The sequence below is a fragment of the Patagioenas fasciata genome, chromosome 24 (assembly GCF_037038585.1).
Source record: "Patagioenas fasciata isolate bPatFas1 chromosome 24, bPatFas1.hap1, whole genome shotgun sequence".
In the NCBI taxonomy this organism is placed as follows: domain Eukaryota; kingdom Metazoa; phylum Chordata; class Aves; order Columbiformes; family Columbidae; genus Patagioenas; species Patagioenas fasciata.
Window position 1 is genome coordinate 4,305,961 of NC_092543.1, and position 25,112 is coordinate 4,331,072.

Below are 25,112 nucleotides of genomic sequence, written 5' to 3' on the forward strand. Positions count from 1 at the left end.
AGAGGTGAGCTTTAAAAATAAACCCCGGTGTCCTCTGTGCTTTTCTCCCCCCGCGCTTGCGAACCGAAAGGGCAGTTCAGCAAAGAGGTGTGAATTAGATTTGGGTGTTGCGATGCAGGAGCTCCGGCTACGCCGCCGTGCCCCTCCAATGCAATCCTTCCCCGAGCCGCTCGCTAGCGCATCTCACCTCCTTCGCCGCTATTCTTCTCGCATTTATTGCCTTCATTTCCATGGCACGTAACGGCACCCGGGCTGCATTCTCATACACAGCTCTCCCCTGTAATGAGTGACCTAGATAGCGCTTTCTTTTTGGACAAAGCAATAAACAATAGCTTCGCTAACAATGCGCTTGCCTGCTAATTCATGCTGAGTAGGGCTTGGGTTTAGCATTAGAGAAATAGTCACTTGGAGCCGGCTTATCTAAGGTACGCGGATGCCCCCTATTACCGTAGTATCTGAGCGCCTTGCAGCTTTTGAAGATGCTTATTTTTGTGTTAACCATTTAATTTTTTTAAAGGCTGAAGTATCAGGAGCGCAAGGAAAGCTCTGGGCACAAGGGCTGGGTGACGCTTTTGATAAGAGGAGGGTTGCATTTATTTTCTGATAGTAATGCTGCCGTGAAGGATGAAGGCGAGATGCTGTGGGGTATCAATGTCAGGACTATTTTGTGCTGTGCCTCTAACATTTAGACCCTGTCCAAATAATTTTCCCTTCGCTAGGAAAAGCTCATGTCCCCAAACGGATGGACTCCAGCTCCGTTTCCATCAGTGCAGCCGCCCCATGTCTGTGAAACTCTCCGAGATGTTTCAGAAGGCTCTGGGGTCTCCTAAACCACGTTCTCCTTCCTGATGTGAAATCCCGAACTCGTCTGACCCATCTCTCTGTCAGTCCCGTGCACCTGGAGATTTGCTTCCCCCACCTTTGCCACGTTGCAGGGCCGATAATTTACTGTACCGTGCTGCTTCCTTTATCTCCGTTTATGCTCGCTTAATGTGCTTGGGAATCCACAAATTCCCTTTTACGCTGTTCTGAACGTAACCTACTAAACCTTAATCATGGTTTGGGGAGTAGTAATTCTTTCTGTTATATGGCTCTCATTTTATTTTCTCTTATATAATTTTTCCTTTAAGAAAAGATCATTAATCCATGTTTCTGAGCCTTCCCATCAATCTGTAATTGAATCATATAAAAAAGACTTGATTTTACATCCGTATAAGAAAGAATTCAATTCTCCCTAATGCCTGCAGATTTATAAGTCTTAATCTCCAGATTTCTCTTAATTTATTCTCTTTTTTTCGTAATAACCCATCTTGTCTGGAGTTATCTAAATTAATTGTGAACTTGAATGTACTGTGATCTGAGAAGATCAGTTATCTTTTCCATAGAGGAGACACCAGCAGCTTAACAGGCCCATCTCTCAGGGAAAACAAAACCACTTCTAATAGCTCCCTAACCCCGGTGTGTTGGGCAGCACCCCTCTCGGGCATCTTCAAAAGATGCTCGCTTAATTACCGCGTTTTAAATGCTGGATTGCACCGCGGGGCTCTCCCCTCTTAAGTCCGGGCTCTGCTATCACCTCCTCCTTTCAAAGTACAAAGTACGCATTGTATTTTGCTGGCTTGGTGGGCTGGGAGGAGAAACTGCCTTGCCAGCCCTGGCTCTGCCACCAGACTCGCTTTTAAGCCTCGGCTGAGTTATTGCTGTCGCCTGGTTCAAGGCATCTTCTCTTTTAATAGCAGCAGACCCCCGTGGAGCGCAGAACGCGTCCTTTGGGTGGGTTAAACCTGCTGGGGTGGGTACCAAGAGCTGCCCTGAGCCCCGATTTTGGATGAAGGCAGCTTGGTTCTTGTACAGTTTGGTGTGCGGTTGCACTGATGGGAAAGGGAAGGAGCGACTCGAGTAGCTCTGTACATCTTGGAGCCCTCTGCCAACCTCCTCTTGAGCTACCCAACAGCACTTGGGCTTTTCATTGTGATGTTGGGGTGAAGCTGGAACATCTCCGTGTGCGTGAGGCACGCAGGGAGGCAATGGCTTTTGCTAGTTTAATAATGCCCCTAAAATATATGGGGTTTGGATTGATGGAAAGCTTCCAGTGCTGCCGGGCTCATGTATCCCGATGTGTTCAGGCTAGAGCAGCCTTTACCTCAGCATCTCGAGGAGATCCCACCTCGGAGACATCCCGAGGTGCTGGTGCCTTCGCCTTCCTCCTCCTCCTCCTCTCTGCAGCGGAGGAGGAAGACAAAGCCAGGTAATTGTGCTGTCTCTGCAGACAGTACATTCCAGCAGGGTTGTCCATTTTAAGCGTGATGTTTGGCGCCTCGACAGTGGCTTCCCTGCGGAAAATTGCTCTGAATTCCTCCAACCTCCCCTGCGTTTAACTCCTGGGAAAAGCATTTAGAAAATCAGCGCATCTAGTATTTGTTCTAAGTTTTTTGCAGCGGGAAAAAGAGCAAAAGCCGAGGTTTTGCTGTACGTGTGTGTTTACCAGCTTCCACCCCTGTCTTCTCTTGTAGGCTGACGGTCCCATCTGTTAGAGATGCAGAGTCATCCTCTATAGATGAGACGCAGGTCTCCTCACTGTCCGTCGTTCCTTCCAGATACCCATTCCCTTCCCCTCCCTTCCCTCCTTGGCCAGCAAGGGACGACTGGTATTGAAATCAGGGGTTTTTTGGGCGTGCAGGAGCTGGGGGTGTCATGGATTAGCGGGGCTGGTGAGTCTGCTGGAGCACTGGAGATAAAACTGCTGCTTGGAATGGCAGTATTTTTATTACTTTCCCCTTTATTTTGGAGGTGGACGCAGGAATTTGGAAGCATCGTTCTTCCCTTGAGGAGTCTGCTCTCCAACTCACTCCTTTGAGCAGAAAGGGCTTGTTTTTCTCTCTTGGAAGGGAACAGACGTGAACGTTTTCTTTCCGTATTGATTAAAACCGATGAACATCCTCGAGTGATCCTGCGTTTTGTGAGGTGGAGGGAGAGAACAAAACCCAGGTCTGTGTCTGCTCATCAGCATCGCGGGGCTTTGCAGCACTTAATCACTGGGGTCCACCAAGGAATGTCTGCTCAGCCCGTGTTTGGAAAAATGAAATTACTTTCCTGGCTGGGGTCAGAGGGGAAGCAAAGCGATGTGATGAACTCACTAGGTGGCTGGGCTGTGGATATAAGCTGTGGTTTTTCAGTCTCAGGACACTTTACTCTTCACCTGCCTCAGTTTCCCCATCAGAAAAACCTGCTGTGTTCATCCCAGCACTTTTTTTGTCTGCAGTGCTTTGTACCTGGGGATGAATATGTTTATAGAACTGCACAATAGGTACATTTATGTGTATCAGAGAATAACATCATTTCCTTCTCTGTGTATTCGGATTGATGTCCTTGATGACATCACTGTGACAACGAGCCAGATTTGGGGCCCCAGCCCAAGAAATGCGATTTAGGACTCGCCACAGGTGAACACAGATGTTAAATACTTCCTTGTGATTATACAGCCCTGGCTTGCTGGTGTTTGCAGCGGATGATGGATGACTACAGAACAGCTGAGATTCTTTGAAATGTTCTGCTTGCTGTCAAGCCCTGTCTTTTTGCCTGTCTATCCGTCTTCTCAAAATAACCCCATTCTGCACTCCTCTTGCACATGTGCTCGGCTGGCTCCGTGGGGAGATCCCGGGCTGGGAGAGCTGCAGGACAGCAAGGATTCAATTATTAAAAGGGGCATTAGTGATGGGCTTTCCTCCTGGGGGGCTCGGAGTAATTTGCTGAGGTCTTTTTTACACAATGGGGAAAGGAAGGCAAAGCCCAAAGTTGTGCAGCGAGTCAGGAGCAATTTGGAGATGGAACCCAGCGGTTCTCCCATCCGGGGCTCGTGTTCCTTTCGAGGGCTGTGAAGAACAAAGTGTGTGTTGGAGGAGGCGTATGGTGGGCCCTGGAGGGAGGCTGGAAGCTGTGAGATGACAAAGACAGTCGTCGTGTCTAAGCGGCAATGTTGGCTCCATCCTCCTCCTCCTCCTGCTGCGTTTCTCTGCTTTGTGCCGCCCCTCTGGGAGCCCAGCGAAGAACAGAAGAAAAAACATCAGCCGACTTCTAATTCCCTTCAGAATTATTGTTTCATGCTCTGAGAGTTTGTGTTGAGCCTGCAGCTTTGGAATGACAATTCCATTTTCCAGCATGGTTTGGTTCTTGCAGCTCCAAAGGCTCTTGTGGCCCCCCTGGGTCCAGCTGTCTCCCAGGTTTGAGCTTGGTTTCTTCTTCAGGTTGTGTGGAGAAGGTTTCTCAAGCATTGAGACATGAGGTTTCCCACTGTTCACTGACTTTGCTGTCTTGTCCCTTCTCCAGAGCAGCTCCTGGTCAGCAGCATCTTCATCTGCTGGAGACCAGAGCTGAGGAGAAGCAGAAACCAGGTGATAAGAGAGGAGCGATGCTACGCACAAACCCCTCCAGACGTTCAGCTGCCCCGCAATTAGCTAATAAATCAACTGGAAATAATATTAAATATCATGAGGAAGGAAACAGCCCTGACAACCCAAACCGCAGGGTATTTCAATTATAGGGTTAGTGCTTTGGTTTGTTGTGGTGTTTGGGTTGTTGTTTGCTGTTTGAGTTTCATTCGAGTAACTTTGCATGAGCAAAGTTGTGCAAGAAAGCGGCTCTGCGCTCTGGTTTGTTTGCCAAAAATCATATGTATGCGGAGCTTGTTGAAATGTATTTTCTCCCTTAAAAAGCCTGTTTTTCAAGAGGGTGGGAAGAGCTGGGGTTACAGCTTGGGACAGAGCTGGGTATCTGCAGTATCGTGGTCTTTCAAGCGGAGGTATCGAGCCTCATCTTCCTCGCTCAGGGTGACGTCTGCAGTTTAATTAGCAACTGCCACTTCCCTTGCAGGAAAGTCCTGTAGAGTTTTATGGCGACGATACTAATGAACGTCTGTGCAGATCGTTCCTGGAACATATGGCGATGAATATTTCTGTTGGGTTCGTTGCCGCTGTCCCACCAAATGCTGTGACAGGGAGATGTTTCCCCGTTTTGCTTTGAAAGTCAAACACTCGTGTGGTCTATAATATGTTTGTTGGATTTTTCCATAAAGGTGAGAGGCGTGAGAGAGAAGAAGAATGATTGTTGATCCTTAATTATTGTTTTGCTTTAATGATAAGAGGGCTTGGGTGCTGAAGAGCTAAGTCTTTGTCTCCTTGATCCCAAATACATGAATTTTGGGGTCTTCTCTCTCATTTTCAGGGCTGCCATGAGCCCCATGCACATCACAGATTATCAAGGTGTGGTTTTGACCCTGTTGTGGTCTGACTTTTGGAGCGAATTATTCCACGTGCCATCTGTTTTACTCTTTCCACCCAAACCCTATGGCAGAGACACCAAGATACTGGCCTCTATAATCCAAATATTTAACTCTTCAGGAGTCCCATATGACTTCCTTGGAAGTCAAAAGCTCCACCGGCTTGGGTTAAAGGTCCAGCATCTCTGGGCTGTGGATCGCGGGGTATGGTGGGCTTATTCACGCTTGTAGTTGCAACCCAACAGGGATCCTCTTGCTCCTCTGTCTTTTGGATCTCTCAGTGCTGAGATGCCCAGTTTGCAAAATTTGCTTAGCAGAGGGAAAGCTCTTCCCTGTGCACCAACCCACTTCTGAAAGATGTTGCATAAGCTGCTTGGCGAGCAAGTAACTTTCGTATTTAGACTGTAATTGGCTTTAAATTCCAAAGGTCCATTGGTAATGATATTCAGAGCGGTTTAATTAAAGGGGCACTGTCAAGTACTTCCTTTATGGTTTTTCTTTAGTGCGATCTCTCACTTGTAATACCCTTTTTTTTTTTTTTTTGCAAGCTTGAAGGTAATAATTAAAGTAATTCTCTACTGATTTTTTCCTTTTCTATTTGGCAAACTTTGATCCATTATTATTTTTTAATGGAGACGAGATTAACACAGCCCACTTTTGTTCCGCGACCGTTTCGGTTCAACACGGCTCCTCGCTGCACTGAGATCTCGCTGCTCTGGCGCTGGTGGCACCGCTTGGAGGTGACACCGATGCCGCTTTGGGCAGCGTTGCTAAGGCAGCCGCAGCAGCTCGTGCTCCACCGCAAAAGCCTCTGAGCTGCCTTAGGTTTTGCTGGGAAGAACCCAAACCCGCTCAGGGTGTGGGTGGGATGGAGCAGGAATGTTTTCCCAGGGGTGTCAAGCAGTGATGTGCCCCCGATGAGCCTTGGGGACCCCGGGAGGGAAATGGGATGGAGCAAAACTCCTCCGCACTGCTCTGCCTTAGAGCACCCGAGCGCGGAGAGCGCTATTTAGATCTGAGAGGATGAGGCCATAACCGTTTTAAGAAAGATATTCGCAGCGGGTCAAATTTTAAACAATGAGAGTGTTTTCCACATGGCAGCCTCTGCCAATAATTGCTTGTAATTGCTTTCCCTTCGGTGCTGCCTTTGCCCTCTCTCTCATATGGAGCTGCATTGCTGTCCCCCTGCTTGGCTTTCTCCCCACCTTGTGCTGAGCAGGAGCACGTTTGCAACAGGTTTTTTTATTTTTTAATATTTTTCAGACGCTGTAAATTGCTCGATTACATCTAGAGGGATAAAGGGTTCCTGTTCCCCATCTCCCGCATCACATTGTTTGGCAGCAGGTCCTTGCAGCAGCGGTGAATCCGCACAAGGTTCATGTTGAGGTGGAGCTCAGGTCTGAGTTGCTGGAACCAGCAGCTTTTCCTTTCTCAGGGCAGTGAATGGAGGTGGTAAATGCCTTGTCTGAGCGGAGATAAGGGCTTTTTTGGAGAAAAGACCCATGCAACATAGGCAGGGGTCGGCAAAGGTAACCAGCCAGCCCTCCAAACCCCGCTCTTGTTGAGCCCATTAAGGCTGCCGTTTGTTTTCCCCAGTGAATCAATTTCTCAGTCTTTAAATGGTACCTTCCTTGTGCTAATCATACAATAGGAGTCCTAATGAATGTCTCAATTATTTAATGTTTGAATCGAGTAATTATTTTCTCAAGGTAGCAAATTGAAGTTTTCAGGAGGAAAAATACCATCTTCCCCCCCCACACCTCTTCTTTTGCTGCTACATAATTAAGTAATTGTATAGCCAGTGATTTAATAGCTACAAGATCAGGAGTGACATATTTTATTCATTTTAAACCGAAGCGTTTCTCATTTCTCCTCTTTTTCTCTGGGAGAAGCCCTGGCCACCCTCTGGGAAGGCAGGGAAACCAGCTGCGGAGCTTTTCCGTTGCGTTCAGAGAGATTTGCACGTGGGCTGCGTCTGATGCACTTTGTCTAAACGCTCTTGCATTTTTGGGGGTGTATTTGGAGGGAGGGGAAGAGCCTGGGCACTGAGTTTTATTTAAGTGGGAGCTGTTTCTGCAGCCTGTACTTGCAGGACCCCCCCAGACAGTGGGTACCTCCCTTTGGAGGGGGTGTTTGTCACACGTCATCCCCGTATCGTTTGCTATCGGTGAGAGATGCCGAGCGACAGTCACGCTTGCAAAAACCTCTCTTTTTAAATAAATCAAGAAGTTAATCACTAGGGAATTAGCTTGCTCCGTTGTTGAGACATCCTGGGGATGAAAAGAAGCGTCTGAGGAACAAACGTATTTAGTGTCGGCTTGAGCGTTATATCTGAATTGCACTTGTTTGCGTGCGTCTTAGCTGTACGTGGATATGGGTGGTGGAGAACACGAGAAGGGCTGGGTGATCATCTGTACAAATAATTCACCTTCCCTGCTTGTTTTAATTCCGCTGGCGGATGGATCTTGAGCTTCTTCAGAGCCCGCTTGCTGTAGCTGGGTCGTTTTTGCTGGTGAGACTTGATCTGTAGCTTGTTTGTAGGTGGTTGCTTGGGTGTAGGGACTTCTTGTAGCCACAAAATGACCTGATAAAATGGATGATGTGTAATATACTTGTTCTGCTGCCACAGAGTCCTGGGCAGGTTGGGTGGATGCAACATGAAGCTCCATTCCTGGCCTGAGCATTCATGACTGTGAAGCTGAAATGGGGCTTTCTTGGCACAGTCCCCCCGCCTCTTTTCGTTCTGGAAAAAGCCACTTTTGCAGGAATTAGGTGTGGATCTACACATCCCCATCCTCACACGGAGCTGCTGTCTCCTGTGACAGGGTTAAACCCCGCTGATGGTGAGCGATTATTCACCAGATGACAAATGAGCCATGGTTGGTTTTTCAAGGGCTCCATCTATTGTTAAATAGCGGCTTGCTTGTAATGACTTAGTTAAAACTTTGCATCAGGGGATGCTTTTTCCGCAGCATCACGCATCTCCAGCCAAGGGTTCACATTTCCCACTGTGTGAAGCCCCCTCAGATGGGACCCTTGGTGGCTTTGCCGTAAGATCAACCCCTTTGGATCCCTGGGGATTGCCCAGCCCTTGGATGTGGTAGCCACCATTGAAACCCAACCAGCAGCAGTGATGATACCTTTTCAACCTTTCCCAGGTATTCTAAAACGCTACTTGCTGGTGTCCTTATTTAACACGTGCATTGTAATTAAGAAGAATTTCCTGTACTCCTCTGGGGCTCCTGAGAAATTGGAGAGCTGGAGGGTTTTGTATGTTATGTTAACATGCTTGTTAAAAAGGAGAGGTCTCTTCTGCAGAGCTAAGCAGACCCTAGACACCAACTGGGGCAGCTGTGATGCCGGAGAACCTTTGGGAAACCCCGTTGTGGGGTGGATTGTGGTGTACAGGAGGGGACTGCAGGTATTTGCAGGCTCCGGAGACTGACCAAGCACTGTGCTGATACCTTAGGGCATTTCTTTAGCTTTTCAAGGCAGTCACCGCAGGCAGATTTCAACCAAAAGCTCAGCAGCATTGCTGATGTCTTGGGAGGACAAGGAACTGGATTTTTATTCCGGGAATATCACCTTGCTCGGGTGCTTTGTGCAGCTCTGCAGCACGAGACCCCGACGCGTTGCTGGGGTGGTGAGAAAGCTTGGATTTATATGTCGTGACTCCCCATGCCCTCTTCTGCAACCGGTAGGCGGCCTTGCCTCTTAGCTACGCATTACCCCATCCTCCACACTTCCCCGAGCATCTCCGCTGCCGTCGGCGCCGGGTGAGTTACTGGGTGTCTCTGGCAATAACCATCACCAGATGTTTACACGTCTCGAGACGCGGTCACCAGGGCTCCATTTCTTATGCCTCATTTCATGAGGAGCATTTGTATTTTGCAAAGTTAGCTCCCCTCCCTAAATTCAGCTCTTCCCCGGGGCCTTGCGTGTACTCATGTGTTCCCGTGGTGGGGCACTGGGATGCATGAGCAGCATCCAGCTGTGCTAGGAGCATCCAGCTGTGCTAGGAGCATCCAGCTGTGCCAGGAGCATCCGACCACACTCAGCAACCCTATTTTAGACACCTGCGTGTGGTTTAGCACCGGGGAGTGTCAGAGGGAGGGACATTATGGGGCTCCCATCCCCTCTAATGGTTTCTCCCCCAGATGTGCCCCATGGGGAGGCACATCTGTAGTGACAGCACTGGGCACAACGGGCAGTGCGCGGGTGGAAAGAGGTGATGTGCTTTGCAGGGAACGGACAGCTTGGGAAGTCGCTGCGGTGAGGAAAATAACCCAGCAAGACGTGTTTTGAAACATTCCCCGCATGCCAGGTTTTTGCTTGCATGCATTGCAGCAATCCCAGTTTAAATCCTAAGTAGATCTGAGTTAAATAACTTGTTGGAGTTGCCATTAAAGGCCCGCTTCTCGGGTTCGTTTCTGTTTCTTCCCGAAGGTGGAAGCTGTGGGAGTCCCTGGTTGTTTTAATTTCACCTTGAGTGTTTTTGGCTGCAAACTTGTGACGCTTGGCTTTGCAGAGGTGGTAAAATCTAAGATTTCACTCGTGAAGGTTTCACTCAGCTTAAAATCCCTGTTGAATGAGGAGTATGGGATCAGACCCCTCATTTAGATCAGTGGTTCATTTAAAAATAATATATTTATATGTATGAACTCTGAGTTTGTGAAGAAAACCTGATTGCGGGATGAAGGAGAAGGGGGAGAGCTCTGTTAATGGAAGAGAGATATCTTCAGCCTGGAAATGGATGAAGGGAAAGGGAAGGTATCGTGCCTCATCCTCCTGGGATTAATTTTGAATATCAAACGCTTGATCTCGAACCGTTCCTCCAGCAGCCGGTCATGTTTCTGTGAAAACCATATTTTGAAAAGAATTCTTCTGGTGCTTTAAAACAGAGGAAAGCAAAGCAAATGACCTTATCCTGCTTTGCATTATGTCACTCTCGATGATATTCTTTTGCAGTGCTTGCGGATAGCTTGACACATCGAGGCAGACAGCCCCTTATTATTAAATCTGTTTGCAAATGCGCTCGGATCGCCCTTCACATGCAGCCCCGGTTATGAGCGGTGGCAGAGCGTGGCTGTGCATCGCGGGTCCCCGCAAACACGCGCCTCCCCGCCTCAGCTTGTCAACACTTTAGGAATTAATAACGTGGCCTACTGGGAAAGCAAAACGCCTTTTTCCCCCTTGTGTGGTGTGGAAGCGGGGTGGATAGGAGGCTTTGTGTAAATGTCCTCTTCTCATGGGTCCCCCTCATCCTCCTGTTGACTCTTTGGATGGCTCAGCTGTGGTACTGACCTTGTTAATCTGGGCTTGCTTCCCTGCAAAATCCCCCGTTGTTTGCTCCGATTTACACCCTTTCCCGAGTAAATCCCCCGTACAAAGGGGAAAAGTCCCCCGTGCAAAGGGGAAAAGTCCTACCAAGAGGCAACTAAGAGAAAATTGTCGTTCCTAACTCCAGGTCTTTGGTAATCGGCCTCAGGCCTCTACAAGGAGTCGTTGCTAAATAAATAACCAGGCTGCCCAAAACCACAAATGGGAAAGACTCCCAGGAGTTTCGCTTTGGCCTCCACGCAGATCCCAATAGATTTTTACCCTACAAGCAGTTTTTTGGACTTCAGAGCTTGTAAGAGCGTCTCATGCAAAACCTGATCATCTCTGTGCATCGCTGGTTGCTTGTGGCAAAGACTTCCAGAGTGGCGTTTCTGCTGAAATGTCACTTATTGCTTCCAAATTTGTTGGCCTTCAGCGTCAGTGAATATGCGCTTTTCATTACGGGGGGATGAATAAAAAGCACCACTTAACCTTGTTTTTTTTTTGTTCTGCAATCTGATGTTTGCCTTTCTTGTCTTCCTCCTGAATGATAAACCCCCAATTTTTTCATTTGGTATGGAGATTGTCCTTAGGATCAGATTTTTACGTTGTTTCTTCTCATCCATTTTACATACATCTGGCTTTCCAATGCTGAAGAAGATGTTACAAGCTGAGAATGTTGTTTTCTTCCATGATAGCATCACAATATTTTCAGTTATTGTTCTCTCTCCCTTTCTCGCTGCGTTTTGCTGTCTTGGCCACTATTGTCTGTTGATCAGATGTTTTTGTTAAGTTGTCCAGAGTGATGTGGAGTTTTTTTCCTTTCCCTGAGTGGTTACAATTAAGTTAGAATCCATCAATGTGCGTGAGTTGTTGGAAATGTTGCTTTTGATAGGCATTACCCTATACTTGTCTGTATTAAATTTCAGCTGTCATTGTTTTCTTAATTGCCTGTGTTAGATAATGTAGAATTTCCCACAGTCCTCCTGACTATAATGAATCGCATTTGTATCACAAATGCTTCAAACTTGACACCTTTTTCCCCCATGCCATTTAAAACTTCACCCGGCTTGGCTGATTTAATCTGCGATCAACTTCTCGTGGTTTATTTTCAGTGATTTATTTCTTTCTCCATCTCTGTCCATTTGCTGCTCCGCTGCCCTCGCTGTGCAGCCTCGGGGGCTGTTTTTGCAATGGCAGGAGGTGGCGTCGCTTCTTGGTTATTATTAATTAAGACATTTTTGAAGGCCAAATAAATTATACCTGCTTTTCTTAAAGGTATTGTTGCCTTCCTCAAAGAACTCTAATAGATGAGAGAGGTGCGACTTTATTTCCTGAAAGCTGTGCTGTTTGCCATGTCACGTTCACATCTAGGTAGTTTTATTACAACTTTCAAACCGCTAATTTAACAAGTTTACTTAATGCTGAAGTAAGCCTTTGAAGTCTGGAATAATTCATTCGCTACCAAAGCAAGGAGAGATCATTTCCATGCCAGCAAAAATTACCGAGTGAAATTGTGCGGTAATTTTAGTCTTAATTTAGTTTTCAATCTATGAAAGTTTCTTGGTATTTTAAACGACATGAAAGGATCTACTTCGCTCTGCGTTACCCAAAATTTTCTACTGCAGCAAACGAAACCGTTTGGTAATGCGGCATTTATGAGAAACTTGGTGGAGCTTTTTCCCTTTGTAACAGCTCTTGGAGGAGGAACTGGATGGCGGGTTGGCAGACTGGACCTTCAGAAGGGGCTGAAGGACCATAAAAATGTGGAGAGAGCTTGGGCATCGCTCTGGATGAAGGCACTCAGAGAGTTTATGGACCCATCTGCAGGAGGAGGGCGACAAACTTGCCAGGTCAACAAAGCTCAGTTGAATCCTTCCTGCCCAGGGTGGATCCAAAGTTAATTACTGGGAGGTGCACGGGTATTTTTATCGCTGCGTTTATATTTTATGGAGCCATCTGGTCCCATTAAAGGTTTGGAAGTCAGCTTAGGTTGTGTTGAGTTTCCCAGGGGCTGAGAAGAGGTGCAGGAATAGGTGAGGTGTGGGGATGAAGCAGGACTGATAAATTCCAGGGTTTTGGCCCAGAAAAGCAGGAGCAGAGGGGTGTGGGTGGGCTGAATCGCCTTCTGCTCGAGAGCACTGATGGCTTTACCAGTTGACCTGGGCTTTGGTGACAGTCCCGGTGTTTTTGGTCGGGACATGGTCCCCTGGGATGCGAGTGGTTATGGTGCGAATCATCTGCTTTTCGGTGCGTCCCCAACACATGCGATGATGGGAAAGGAACTCGTGGCTATTTTAGTTCTTAGCGAGCGCCTCAGGTGTCGTGATAATTCAACAATAGAAACATTTTCCTTTCAGCTGCAAACAAAACTCGCTCTTCCTCGCCGGATCTGACGGTCCCCTGCCGAGCTGAAAGGCGTGAAACAAAACTTTTATTGATTTCTTCCAGAGAATAGCTTGCGTTTCCTCCATAAACGCTCCCGCAAACCCCTGTGATTGTTTTCAAACACCCCTAACCCGAGTTCACCCCTCAGTCTTGCAGCACCAGGGTTTGGTAACTCCTTGCTCTCCGAATGGGTCTGAGCAACCTCTTGAGATGCAGACGAAGGGAACGCACCAGTTCTTTGGTAGAGCGAGACTTTTGCAAACCAAGGGCCCCTCTTCTTTGCAGCAAATGGTATTTTGTGGTGATAACTCAGCCTGGCTTATCGTGGTCATGATTTCCCCTCTTGCCCCCGAGTACCTCGGAGCTGCTGATAATGCTGTGGCTTTGGGGCAGCTGCTCTGAAGTGGTTCTGTCCATGTTAGATTCGAGCAAATAATTCATGTAAGCAATTTATTCATTGAATTCTTCAGTCTCGGGGTATGTCTGCTGGGCAAGTTGCTGTTTCCTTCCACTTATTATTTGTGGAATAATATGCTAATAGACATTGAAACTTATATATTAGGAAGCGTTTGTAGTTCAGAAGGCCTGGCTGGGTGGTGTCCTCCCCTCTGGTGGGGCTACTTGGAGTTGTTCGGGAAAAGCATCCTTTGGATGGATGCATGCTGGACATCTACAGGCTTTATTTACTGAGGTGGCTGCTGGAGGTGTTGCAAACCAAGAGAAGGAGCTGATCAACCCTGCTTTTGCAGGGCTTTGGGAGGGAGAGGAGCTGAAGCTGTTTATAACCTTAAAACAGTGTGTGCACAGGGCTTTTTGTTCACCCTCTGCTCCTCAAAGGCCGGGGGAATTGGAGCTTCTGCTATTATTTAAGTGGTTTTCCAGCTGCTCCTTCTCATCCTGTCATCTCACTGCCCGTCTTTGATTAATGACCGGACCGTCCGTTCCAGCGCTTCCCTCTCTCCTTCACTTAATTCTTATTTTTTTCTTCCCCCTTTCCCCTCTGCTTCTAATTTTTTTTTTCTCTCTCTCACACAAACTGCTGATCTAAATGTTCAAAATAAATTATGCTGAATAATGGATGAAGGCAGCTGCATAATTTATGGTGCCACAGGGTGAGGCGAAGCCGTGTCTGCTCTTCCTCTGCCGCTTGTCCCCTGTGCCATCCCGTGCCCTTTCGCTGAGCAAACCAAGGAGGTGGTGGCACCAGGTTCAGTGGCGGCCACTCTTTATATTCTGTATTAACTCAGAGGAGGGTTTAACATCGCAGGATCACACACACGGGTGGTTTAGGGTCTTGCTTTGCCCCAGGTGCCACTGTGAGAAGACTTTTCGGGTCCCAATGTTAGTTAGCATGGTTTGTGTTGGCAAGTCGAAGCACTTTCTTCTGACTTTTCCATTATAGTCAGAATTTCTCTTCATAAGGATATCAGATGTAATTATAATAGGTTGAAATGAAGTACTTCAACCTTATCAAAAGTAACATTTTGATAATTTTTCCCCGAAAATGTCAACACAATCAATAGGTTCTTGCAAATGTTTTGATTTCATTAAATCCAGCAGATTGTTCTGCTGACATGTTTGAACCCGCACTGAATATCCTTTTCTCCATATTGGGATGAACTTAGATAATAAAGTTACCTTTCACAAAGCCACATGGTGATGAAGTAGAGCTTTTTAGCAACAACCCTTCATGCTCCTTAGTAAAAGGATGAAAGAGCGGCAGAGATGGCTGAGACAGTGAGGGAAAGAAGAAAGGATAGATGGAGAGGCGTCATTTTTCTCTATCCGACTTTATTATCCTATCAATTTGCTTCTGTCTTTTTCTGATGTCTTGTCTGTCAGCCGCTAAAACCTAATTCTGTAAGAAATAAATACAACTTGAGTAAATTAAGTGAAAAGGCTGCACAGAACCCAATTACTCTCTGTCCCCCGGACACTTGGGAACGGAGTTCATTTCCCTGTAATGAACCACGCGGTGAGTGGCAGGTTTGAGAGGGCCTGCAGGAAGGAATGCAGAAAGATGGAAAAAGCACAATATATCTGTACATGGGAGATAGAAAACGGTGCGGCTAAGGAATTGGCCTGGGATGCAGGGCTCATCCCCGCTCTGCCGCAGCCCCGGCTGCGTGACCTTCAGCAAATCGTTCTGCCGGCTGCTCCTCTCTTCCCCAGCAGCGCACGTCATTTTGCTCGCTCTTCTTCTCTGATTGCAGGTTTGGTAAAAGATTTCGCTCCTCTGTGTGCGCATTGAACTTTGCACAAAAGCCTCGCGTTCCAGCTGTTGCTGTGATTCGTATCGCGCGCTTTGTAAGGAAGAGGAGCGCGCTGGAATAAGGCAGGAGGGAACCCGCGCTGGATGCCTCCGCTTGCTGTTCGTTCTGCGTGCGTACACGCGGCGTCCCGTGTTTGTAAGAGTAAAACTGAGAGCTTAACTTAAATCGAAGTGTATGTGGGTGTTAAGGATTTCAAAACTGATGGGGAGTGGATGGGGCGCCGGTCTTGTGTAACAGAGGAATTGGTTGGATTGCTGTGATGCTGGTGACTGCGGAGTTCATTGTATATGTTGTTCCCATAAATACAATGAGGATAAGTGAAGGATCTTGCCCGTTCCCTTTGCCTTTCTGGATGCGTCGACTCTTTTATACAGCTTCCCGAATATTCCTCCAAATCCAGAGGGTTTATGCAGGATACTGGGCTTGATGTGCTTGTTTGAAGTTGGAGTTGCCTGTGGCAAGTCTGAGCCAACACAGCTTGTTTGCGGGAGTCGTTGTGGCGCATCGAGTAATCACTGCACAAGAGAAAGAACTTGCAGTGCTTTATTATGCATAATATCCAGCCGGTGAAAGACAGCTGCTGCTGCTCTGCGGAGTATTATATCCCCGTAATCAATATTGGGGAGGAGGAACTGTTGGGCAACCTGTTCCCTATTATGGGCACTTAGGCAATGCTTGGGTTGACAAAGAACCTTGTACCAACTGCAGGCAGCACATGTTCAACATGCTCCTCGTATATCAGGGAGCGATCCAGCCAAACGCCCAGATGCTCTTGACAGCTAACGTTGGAGAAGGACAAAGCCGCCTTTTCAGCCAGGTAAATTCTCCTTTTTGCTTTGGATCCTCAGTGATCCGCTTTGCTGGAGTCTTGCGACCCAGGGCAGGGAGACCAGTAGTCATGTGCAATTAAATGCATAAATATCAAGCAAGCGGGTGACTGGAGTGGTGTGATCTGATGTCAGGTGTGAAGGACCGCGAGCCAGGACTGCTGGGCTATTTTTCTGGCATTGCCACTGATTCATTCTGACTTGGAGCAAGTCATTTAATCGCTCGGTAATTAATCCTATTCATACAGCTAAATTGAGTACTACTATAGATACACGAGCTCGCGCTGCAGGCGCGCTGTGGCCATTCAAAAAAGCCACAGCAACACCTATAATAGAAGAGAAGGTGTTTGATTTCAAAGGGTCCTGAATATTTCCCATCTCCTACCTGTAAAGGACTTGTGGCAGTTCTCTGAACAGCTCGGTTTCCTTAGTGCCGGGAGGAGTGATGCTCGCTGGCCAGAGCTGGGAAATCCTCCTCCCACCTCAGCAAATAAGTGTTAATGAAGTTTGCAGGGAGCCTGCGAGCGATGGTATTAGGAAGCGGCAGATAATTTGTGCTATTTTAGAGTCGATCTTCCCCCTGGCCCTTTGCTTAGAAGCTGCCACACCAACCTCAGGATGTTGACCTCCCACTCCGCTCGTCCTTGCACCATTTAACCAAGTCAATCGGAGCCAAGTGTTTACCGGCAGGGTCGACGCTGTGCGCTGAGTGCTTTTATTAGCTCAATACAAACTGCGGCAGAGCGCTTATTGATTCCAGTGAGCCATTGCCATCATCTGTAAAGTTTTGGGGAAGCCTGAGCGATAGCAAAGCCTGCTGTATGATCCGAGCTGCTTGGGCGTTCAAATTACCTTTACCAAGTGGAGTATTCGCTCTGTTAAAACTTGAGTCCAGGCTTTGCCGGCTGGTTAGGAAGGGTCTGGCGAGCAGCGAGTGGATACAAAGACCTGCACACGTGGGTTTGCCATGGGGCTGGAGGCCACGCACATACTGCTTAACCTCTGCGTTACATGGGAAAATGTGAGATGTCTTCCGTTTCTACTTTGACCCAACACTGTCTGGAGGTGCTTTCTTGTGCTCCCGATAAGTAAAATTAAAGATCTTTGGACCTAGAGCTGCAGGGCCTCACTCAAATTCCCCCGTGCTTATTCTTGCTCCTGGCAGAGCCCTTGAGTTGTACTGTGTCTCTCTCTATATATTTACGCATGTATATTGTATATCAGTCTGCTACCGAGTGGGCCATTTTATTGAATAAAGCTGCTATTTGGCAGTCCATTCAGCACATTTCTTTGCCCAGATGTGGCACCACTGCCCTTTCAGGGGAGGGTTTCCCCTCTTTGGCTGTTGTGGGTGTAGGTGAGGGATGCATTTGAGGCTCTTCATGGATGGAAACATTCTGCATGTGCACAAAACCAACTTCTGGGCAGCTGGGATAAGCATCTTGTTCCTTTAGCTTTTGAAAACAACAGATCTCTATCGCTCGGAGGAGTTTCTCGGCTAAACAGTGGCAGTAGATCCACTGGGTACTCTGGGGGAGCAAGGGGCTTAATGCAAAGTCAGGACAGTTTAACTGGGATTTACAAACCCACCCAGGAGTTGTGGGTGCGTGCTTCGTTTGAATGGGAATTTAATACCCGAGTTCCCCCAAATGGCTTAGGAAGTTGTTTTATCTATTTTCCAAAAAAAAAAACCCAGTTTACAGAAAGCTGGAGAACCCCCAGTAAATGTGTTTTGCCAGAATAACACTGAATTTTGGCTGACTGGCTTTTAACTTATTAGCAGCTATGGGAGGTTGTGGCTTGACAGAAGTTGCAATGGTGAAATAAAACTCCGGCTATGCCTTCAGCACAACCTTTGCCTGCAATAGAGATGTCAGTTTGTCCAGTACCATTTAAGAACTCATAAATCCACGTGTGTTTTTTTTCTTGCTCCACCAGACTGTTAAAACTCTTTAGATGGTGGGACAATATGTCCTTTTAGTGAAAATAAACTGCATTCAGAAGGAGGAGTTAGGAGAAGAAAAAGAAGAAAGGGTACTAGCAATACAGGCTGTGAATTAGCTTTGCTGGAGGAAACAATCTGGGCTACTGACTCATCCTTATTAAACACACAACAACTTTCCTTCCCCCCCAAGAGCTTCCAGGTTGTTTCCATAGTCCTTTCTTCAAATACACATTTCTCAGCCTCCCTTGGCCAGGGCTGGTGATGTCTGGTGGAATAATTGCTCTGAGGATAATGTCAGACTCCGAGATGGACTGGGAGCCATCTGACACTATCCTGCCTCTGGTCCTGCGCTCCACCGGGACGTTTTTCATGTATTGGAGTGATGGCTTTGCACAAATTCCCAGCTGACGGGACGCGTGTTTGGGCTGGCTGGCCAGCCGGCGATTCATTAGGAACTTTTGTGTTTGCAGCTGTCTCTTGGATTATGTCTTTATTGATCCTGCCTGCCCATGGCCAATGGGAAATATGTGGAAATGATGAAGCTCTTCTGAAGGGGACTTCATAATCTTGCTCAAACAAAGCCAGGCCCCCGGAGGGAAGGATGAATGGCCTGTGTGTAGCCTATTTTGAGATGATATGGCTATCACATCTTGTTCCCCTTGTTTTACTGGGATAACATTCAATTACCCCTGCCAACAGCAGCTTCCCAGACGGGCTGTTGAGATTTGCCCCGGTTACTCCAGATGAGATGTACAATCAGCTGCAGGCCCACCGGGGGGTGGGAGCATCAGTGGGATCAGCACCAGATTTAGGACTCCACAGCAGTCCCCTAGAGACCTGGTGTTTCTCAGAGGTCACAGAGCAGGACATCGGCCTTGTCCCCATCTCTGCCATGGCTTTGCTGCTTGACCGTGGGCGAGTTGCTTCATTTTGTGGCAGCGTTTGAGCAAACAGCCGTGGATGCTGGCAAGTAAAGCCAACATTTCTGCTCCCCAGCCATCAGAGATGGGTGGCCCTTCCACGTCTTGCGAGGCTGAGATGGTGGCTCTGTGGGGTGCAAGGGGTTATTTGGGGGGTGTCAGCCGCGCAAGGGTCAGCGTCTTCTACAGGGAACCTTCTCTGCTGCCTGTGTATTTTGGAGTGTGATGGCTGGAGCTCAGCAGAGCCGTCAGCATGTAGCAGCTTTCACTTGCTATTAGCCTGGGCTGGATTTGTGCAGGCACCCTAGGGAGGGAGAGCCCTCGCAGCCCCATATCGATACCTGACAGCACCTTCCTATTTGTATACCCAAGCAAGGAGACAACTTGTGAGACAACCGTGCTTAGCCCCTGCCAAAACCAGGCGCTGGAGAAGTCCCTGACGTGTTTAGAGAAACACACTTGTCTTGCCGTGTCTGCTTTGGAGAAACCTCGCTAATCCTTTCTGAAAAGCCCAAAGGGGGATCCGAAGCAGCTTTTCATTAGCCAGACAAGCCCTACAAGTTCCCCAGCAAAATACATCCAGCGGGAGGGATGCTGCGGGCTGAGTGATGGAGGAGCGAGCGTGGAGGGAAGGGGAGAGATGCACCTTTGTGCTGGGAGCTTTGGGAGAGGCCTGCGGGTGCCAACATCATACTGGGAAGGCACTGGGAGTTTTTTGTTGCAGTAAGAGGTGAGGAAAAGCAGGGTTCATCCCTGGGCGGGGAAAAATTTAATGAAACATAACAAGGGAAAATGAAGAGTCTTGCGTTTGGGCAGGAACAACCCCAGGTTCCAGTGTAAGTTGGGGAATGACCTATTAGAGAGCAGTGTAGGGGAAAGGGAGCTGGGGGTCCTGGGGACAGCAGGGTGAGCATGAGCCAGCACTGGGCCCTTGTGGCCAGGAAGCCAATGGGACCTGGGGTGGGTTAGAAGGGGGTGGTCAGTAGGTCAGAGAGGTTCTCCTGCCCCTCTGCTCTGCCCTGGGGAGACCACACCTGGAATATTGTGTCCAGTTGTGGCCCCTCAGCTCCAGAAGGACAGGGAACTGCTGCAGAGAGTCCAGCGCAGCCACCAAGATGCTGAAGGGAGTGGAGCATCTCCCGTGTGAGGAAAGGCTGAGGGAGCTGGGGCTCTGGAGCTGGAGAAGAGGAGACTGAGGGGGGACTCATTCCTGGGGATCAATATGGAAAGGGGCAGTGTCAGGAGAATGGAGCCAGGCTCTTCTGGGTGACAACCAGTGACAGGACAAGGGGCAATGGGTGCAAACTGGAACACAGGAGGTTCCACTGGAAGAGGAGAAGCAACTTGTTGGGGGTGAGGGTGGCAGAGCCTGGCCCAGGCTGCCCAGGGAGGTTGTGGAGTCTCCTTCTCTGCAGACATTCAAACCCGCCTGGACCCCTTCCTGTGGAACCTCAGCTGGGTGTTCCTGCTCCATGGGGGGATTGCACTGGATGAGCTTTCCAGGGCCCTTCCAACCCCTGACATTCTGGGATTCTGTGTGATTCTGGCACTGCACTGTCTTCCGAGCATCCCTGGGGGCTGCGAACCTTGGCGATGGGTCCCTGCCCTTCTCCCGCTGGAGCCTGTGCAGGTTCATCCCTGTTTTTTTAATGATGGATGGCCCTGGCTGCTGCCCGCAGGCCGGCAGGGCTGCCTGGCGTGTTTCTCTCTGCATGTGCAAACAAGCTCTCCCTTCACGGCGGAATAACTATATCCATTGGGCTGGGTTGCACTGGTTCTTGCTGAGCCAGTACAGCCAGCACGGGAGCTGCGCGTAGACAAGTCCAAAGTGCATGGAAAGCACTTATTTAGACTTCCCTACTGCATTAGCGAAGGGATGTGAATTCATTTCTCGGTGATTGTGGTCTGTGCCTCCGGACCTGGAGCAGAAAAGTGTGAGCTGCAAGGCCATTAACAAGGCTGTGCACATGTAAATACTCTGCTGCTTGCTTTCGCTTGTACCTGCTGTGTGTCAGTCCCTGTCTCTGCTTTCCCCATGTCTCTCCTGGCTGATAGACCCTCGAGCTGCAGGAGGTTGGATTGCAGCCCGCTCGGGTTCAGGCTAATAGGTGATGCTAACAGGTTGTCAGCTCTCTGACTGCAAGAGGATGCGTTTCCCAGGCTGGGGGAGCTAAATCCAGCTGGACGTGACTTGCATGTCCACAATTCCCCTCTTAAGTTGCAAGACTTGCAGTAGCTGAGAGAGCGCTCTGGTGATATCTGCAGGCATGGCAGAAAATCATTTTCGGCGGTGGAAAAGTGACTTTGCTGTATGGATAAAATCTTGTGAAATTACCCCGGGGTAAGAACAATTTGTTTCAGTCTCCATCTCCAGAGATACTGATGTTGGAAACGTCCAGATTTGCCAGACTCGCTGTCTGTGCACCCACTTCAAATGCTGCTTTGGGGTTTTTTTTTGTCGTTGTTTTGCATGTGGCCTCAGGGACAAGAGTTCCACTAAAGCAGATAAAGCGCTTTGAAATGCGCAGGTTTGCTCTGCGGATGCACGAGCGCCTGCAAAGGCATTACAGTGTGATTAAAAAGAATAAATCCTTCCAGGGCTGGGAGAGTACCTGGGTGAAATTAAACTCCTGCTGAAGAACCAGGTGTATGCATCTACGTGCATAAATGCATGTGTGCATGTATACTGGTATATAGAGATATAGGCATAGGTTATACAGGTGTCATGTTGGTGACGTGGTGCAAGCAGCTTGAAGTCAAGAGCAGTGTTAATTTAGATGGCTTTCATTGGCAATCCAAGGCTGTAATATGGTGTTGTTGGTGTATAACAAAAGTCATTTTAGTGCTGGGGGAAATCAAATAATCTTACGCATCTGGACCGTGATTATCCCAGTGAAACTGGTGATTCTGCTCTGACTCTATGGGTCTCCTCGCCTGTTCTTGAAGTGGTTTTTGCCAGTCTGTGGGTTGCTAGATTGACACCCGAGTGCCTTTGTTGTCGAGAGCTTGTCATTAAGGGTCTGTGCATTGCTTGGAATTCAGACTAAGCTGTGCTTTTCTGGCTGGGGGACGTTTTGGGGAAGATTTATGAATTGTATGAAGGGGACCCGGGTAGTGATAATGAAGGCTCTGGGATGGTAGAAAGTATTTATCTTGAAGAATAGGAATATATTATGAACGTTGACATCTCTCCCACTCTGGAGGGCAGCCTGTGAAGCCTTAGTGGTGGAGAATTACTTGGAGAATAACCCACAGTGTAGTGTTTCCTGCACTCTGTTGTATCTCCTCTTTTATACCCTCTCGTGGCTTGGCAGGGCTGAAAACGCTGTCTGTAAAGGAGGGAAAAATGATTTCTCTGGGCTAAGGGAGTCCAACCCTCCTTCCTCCCATCCCCATCAGCTCTGCCTGTGTCTTTGGTCTGGGTACCATGAGTGATGCTGATGCTCTGGGGTACCAGAGATGCTCTGTCAGCCCCTGAGATCAGGGATACTGGTCCAGTTGGGTGTACCCAATGGCTCCCAGTACCAGATACCTCAGAGAAAGGTGCACAGAGCCTAATTTCATCATTTGCCTGGGAAGGATTTTCTCTGCAAACCTCAGTCAGTTAGTGACTGACTTCTGTGCCAAAGCGTAAGGTTTTAGATCCCCGACGGGTTTTTATCTCCTCTAACGTAAGGATGAGCTTTCCTTATGGGTCTTCTCCATCTCTAATTTCTGTGCAGCGCTGTTTCTGCTCCTCCATCATCGCAGAGCTCAACCCAGGCTTGTGAGAGGCAGGCGGGATAAAAAGCCACAGACCTTTCTTGTTAGAGACACGCTTCTGCAGGTTTCCTGAGGGCTTGGGGACTGCACCGCCAGCCCTCTCCGAGAAGCAAATGCACTTTGTACAAACCATTTAACCTCTCTGTGCCTCTGTTTACCCTTTTAAAAAGGTGTAATACCCGCAGAGATGCTGCGAGGATCAATTACTGTTTCTGTATTCTGAGATCCCTGGATAAAAGGGTAGAGAATTATCCTGCCAGTCTGCCTCAAATATTGTTTTCATTAAGATTAACACTCTTCAGTAAACAGAACCGTTAAAGCTGTATTAGGTGTTTAATAAGTAATATGTAGTTGATATCCATCACGTTGTCTTTTTGTAGTGAGCTGCTGGGTAACACACAGTAACAGGCCCGTTGAGGCGAAGCATCCCGCTCTAATTGCTCTTCACTGCGTATTTGATTAGCAGCACTTAGGGTTGCGTGAGGATGATGGGGTGCGGACCTCATCAAAATTCCTCCTCCCAAAGGCACGAAGGCAACGGGAGACACAGGAACAACACAAACAGCTCTGAGAGACTGTTGAGGCCAAGATTGGTGAACTCTGTCTTGCAGTTCTCCTCCTACATCTGGAGGGGTCAGAGGGGGCGCAGCGCTGCCAAATCCTCCTGCGCTTGGCATCTCAAAAAATAAGTAAAAATAAACAGGTGCTGTGTTTTCCCGTTGCCTGTGGGCAGCGTCTGCGCAGATGTGATGCGTGGTTCTGAAATCAAGGCTGCTTTAAAGAGGGATGGCTTTTGTGCTCAGGCTCCACCAGCAATAGGGAGTCAAGTGGAGCTGAACTCCCACTCCCCCGTTGTGAACTCAGGGGGGAGAGCTCGGGATATGGCAGAGCTCACAAGGGGAAGATTCCTTGGTCTGTTACATCAACTACTTTTGCAAACTTACCTTGTTTTTTGCCAGTTCATGTGCCCCCAGACCCTTCCAAGCGAGAGCTGCTCAAATACTCCTCCTCCTCACTTACAAAGATTTTCCTACAGCCTGGACCAGGGGAATAGGTCTCTGTCTCTCCTCATATCCGGATTTTTTCTGCCTGGCAAAAGCTTTGTAGCATACACCATTGCTGAAGAAAAATAGACTTTTAAAAGCTGACAGCCAGAACTGAGTCCTGAGCCGGGTCAAGCGCAAGTGCATAGAGCTGCGCTGATTTACACTCGCTGAGGTTCTGGCCCATAATCTTTTGTGATCTGACATAAATATTATGCTGATTTAAAATGAAGAGCTCTCTCTCAGACTTGGCTGAGCTTTCAGTACAAATAGTGCTTCCTTTGGACACCCTCTCTCATGTTGTCCATGCTGCCCATGCTGACATGACTCTAGCTGAACGCCAGTGGTTTGGGAACAGAACAGATTTTCCTTGCCCTCAATTTTGCTCAAACTTGGAGGCTTTTCCTTTTCCGACGGGGATGTTCTGGCTGTGATCTACAGCATGCACGGAGTTATCTCCGTGCAGAAAGGGACCTGGGGGTACTAATTGACAGGAAGCTCAATATGAGCCAACAGTGTGCCCACGTGGCCAAGAAGGCCAATGGTATCCTGTCCTGTATCAAAAATAGCGTGGTCAGCAGGACAAGGGCAGTGATCCTGCCCCTGTGCTCTGCATTGGTGAGGCCCCACCTGGAGTATTGTGTTCAGTTCTGGACCCCTCAGGTCAGGAAAGAGATTGAAGTGCTGGAGCGGGTCCAGAGAACAGCAACAAGACTGGGGAAGGGACTTGAACACAAGAGCTATGGGGAGAGGCTGAGGGAGCTGGGCTTGTTCAGTCCGGAGCAGAGGAGGCTTAGAGCTGAGCTCAGCACTCTCTAGAATGACCTGAAGGGCAGTTCTAGCCAGGGGGGATTGGGCTCTTCTCCCAGGCACTCAGCAATAGGACAAGGGGGCATGGACTTCAACTCTGCCAGGGGAAATTGAGGCTGGAGATTAGAAAGCAATTCTGTGCAGAGAGAGTGGTCAGCACTGGAATGGCTGCCCAGGGAGGTGCTGGACTCACCGGCCCTGGAGGTTTTGAAACTGAGATTGGCCATGGCACTTAGTGCCGTGATCTGGTAATGGACTGGAGTTGGACCAAGGCTTGGACTGGATGATCTCTGAGGGCTTTTCCAATCCAGTCGATTCTGTGGTTCTGCGATTCTGTGATCTGCCTTGGTAGCTTTTAGCCGAGACTGATATTTGAATAGCATATATGAAAGCCAGTTGAGTTTCTGAGCAATTACCTTAGTCTGAGAGCAAGCCCTGACCCTGAATATTGGGTGGCATTCCCAATCTGTACGACGAAGGCTGATGAAGACAGCCGCGTCCTTTTTGCTTGCCGCAGAGAGAATCTCTGCCGTGCTTCAAGGCAGGCGTG

The 25,112-nt window shown here is 48.4% G+C and overlaps 1 protein-coding gene across 5 annotated transcripts in view; it reads left to right on the top strand.

Moving 5' to 3' along the window:
- LOC136111374 (opioid-binding protein/cell adhesion molecule homolog) overlaps nt 1–25,112 on the top strand; it is a 293,462-nt gene that overhangs the window by 121,581 nt on the left and 146,769 nt on the right. Inside the window, exon 1 of one of the 5 annotated variants that reach the window (XM_071798879.1) lies at nt 6,574–6,649. The exons of the other annotated variants lie outside the window; for them this stretch is intronic. The gene's annotated coding sequence lies outside the window, so the exon portion shown is untranslated. Of the gene's footprint in view, nt 1–6,573; nt 6,650–25,112 lie in introns of those variants that run through there. 5 annotated transcript variants of the gene reach the window in all.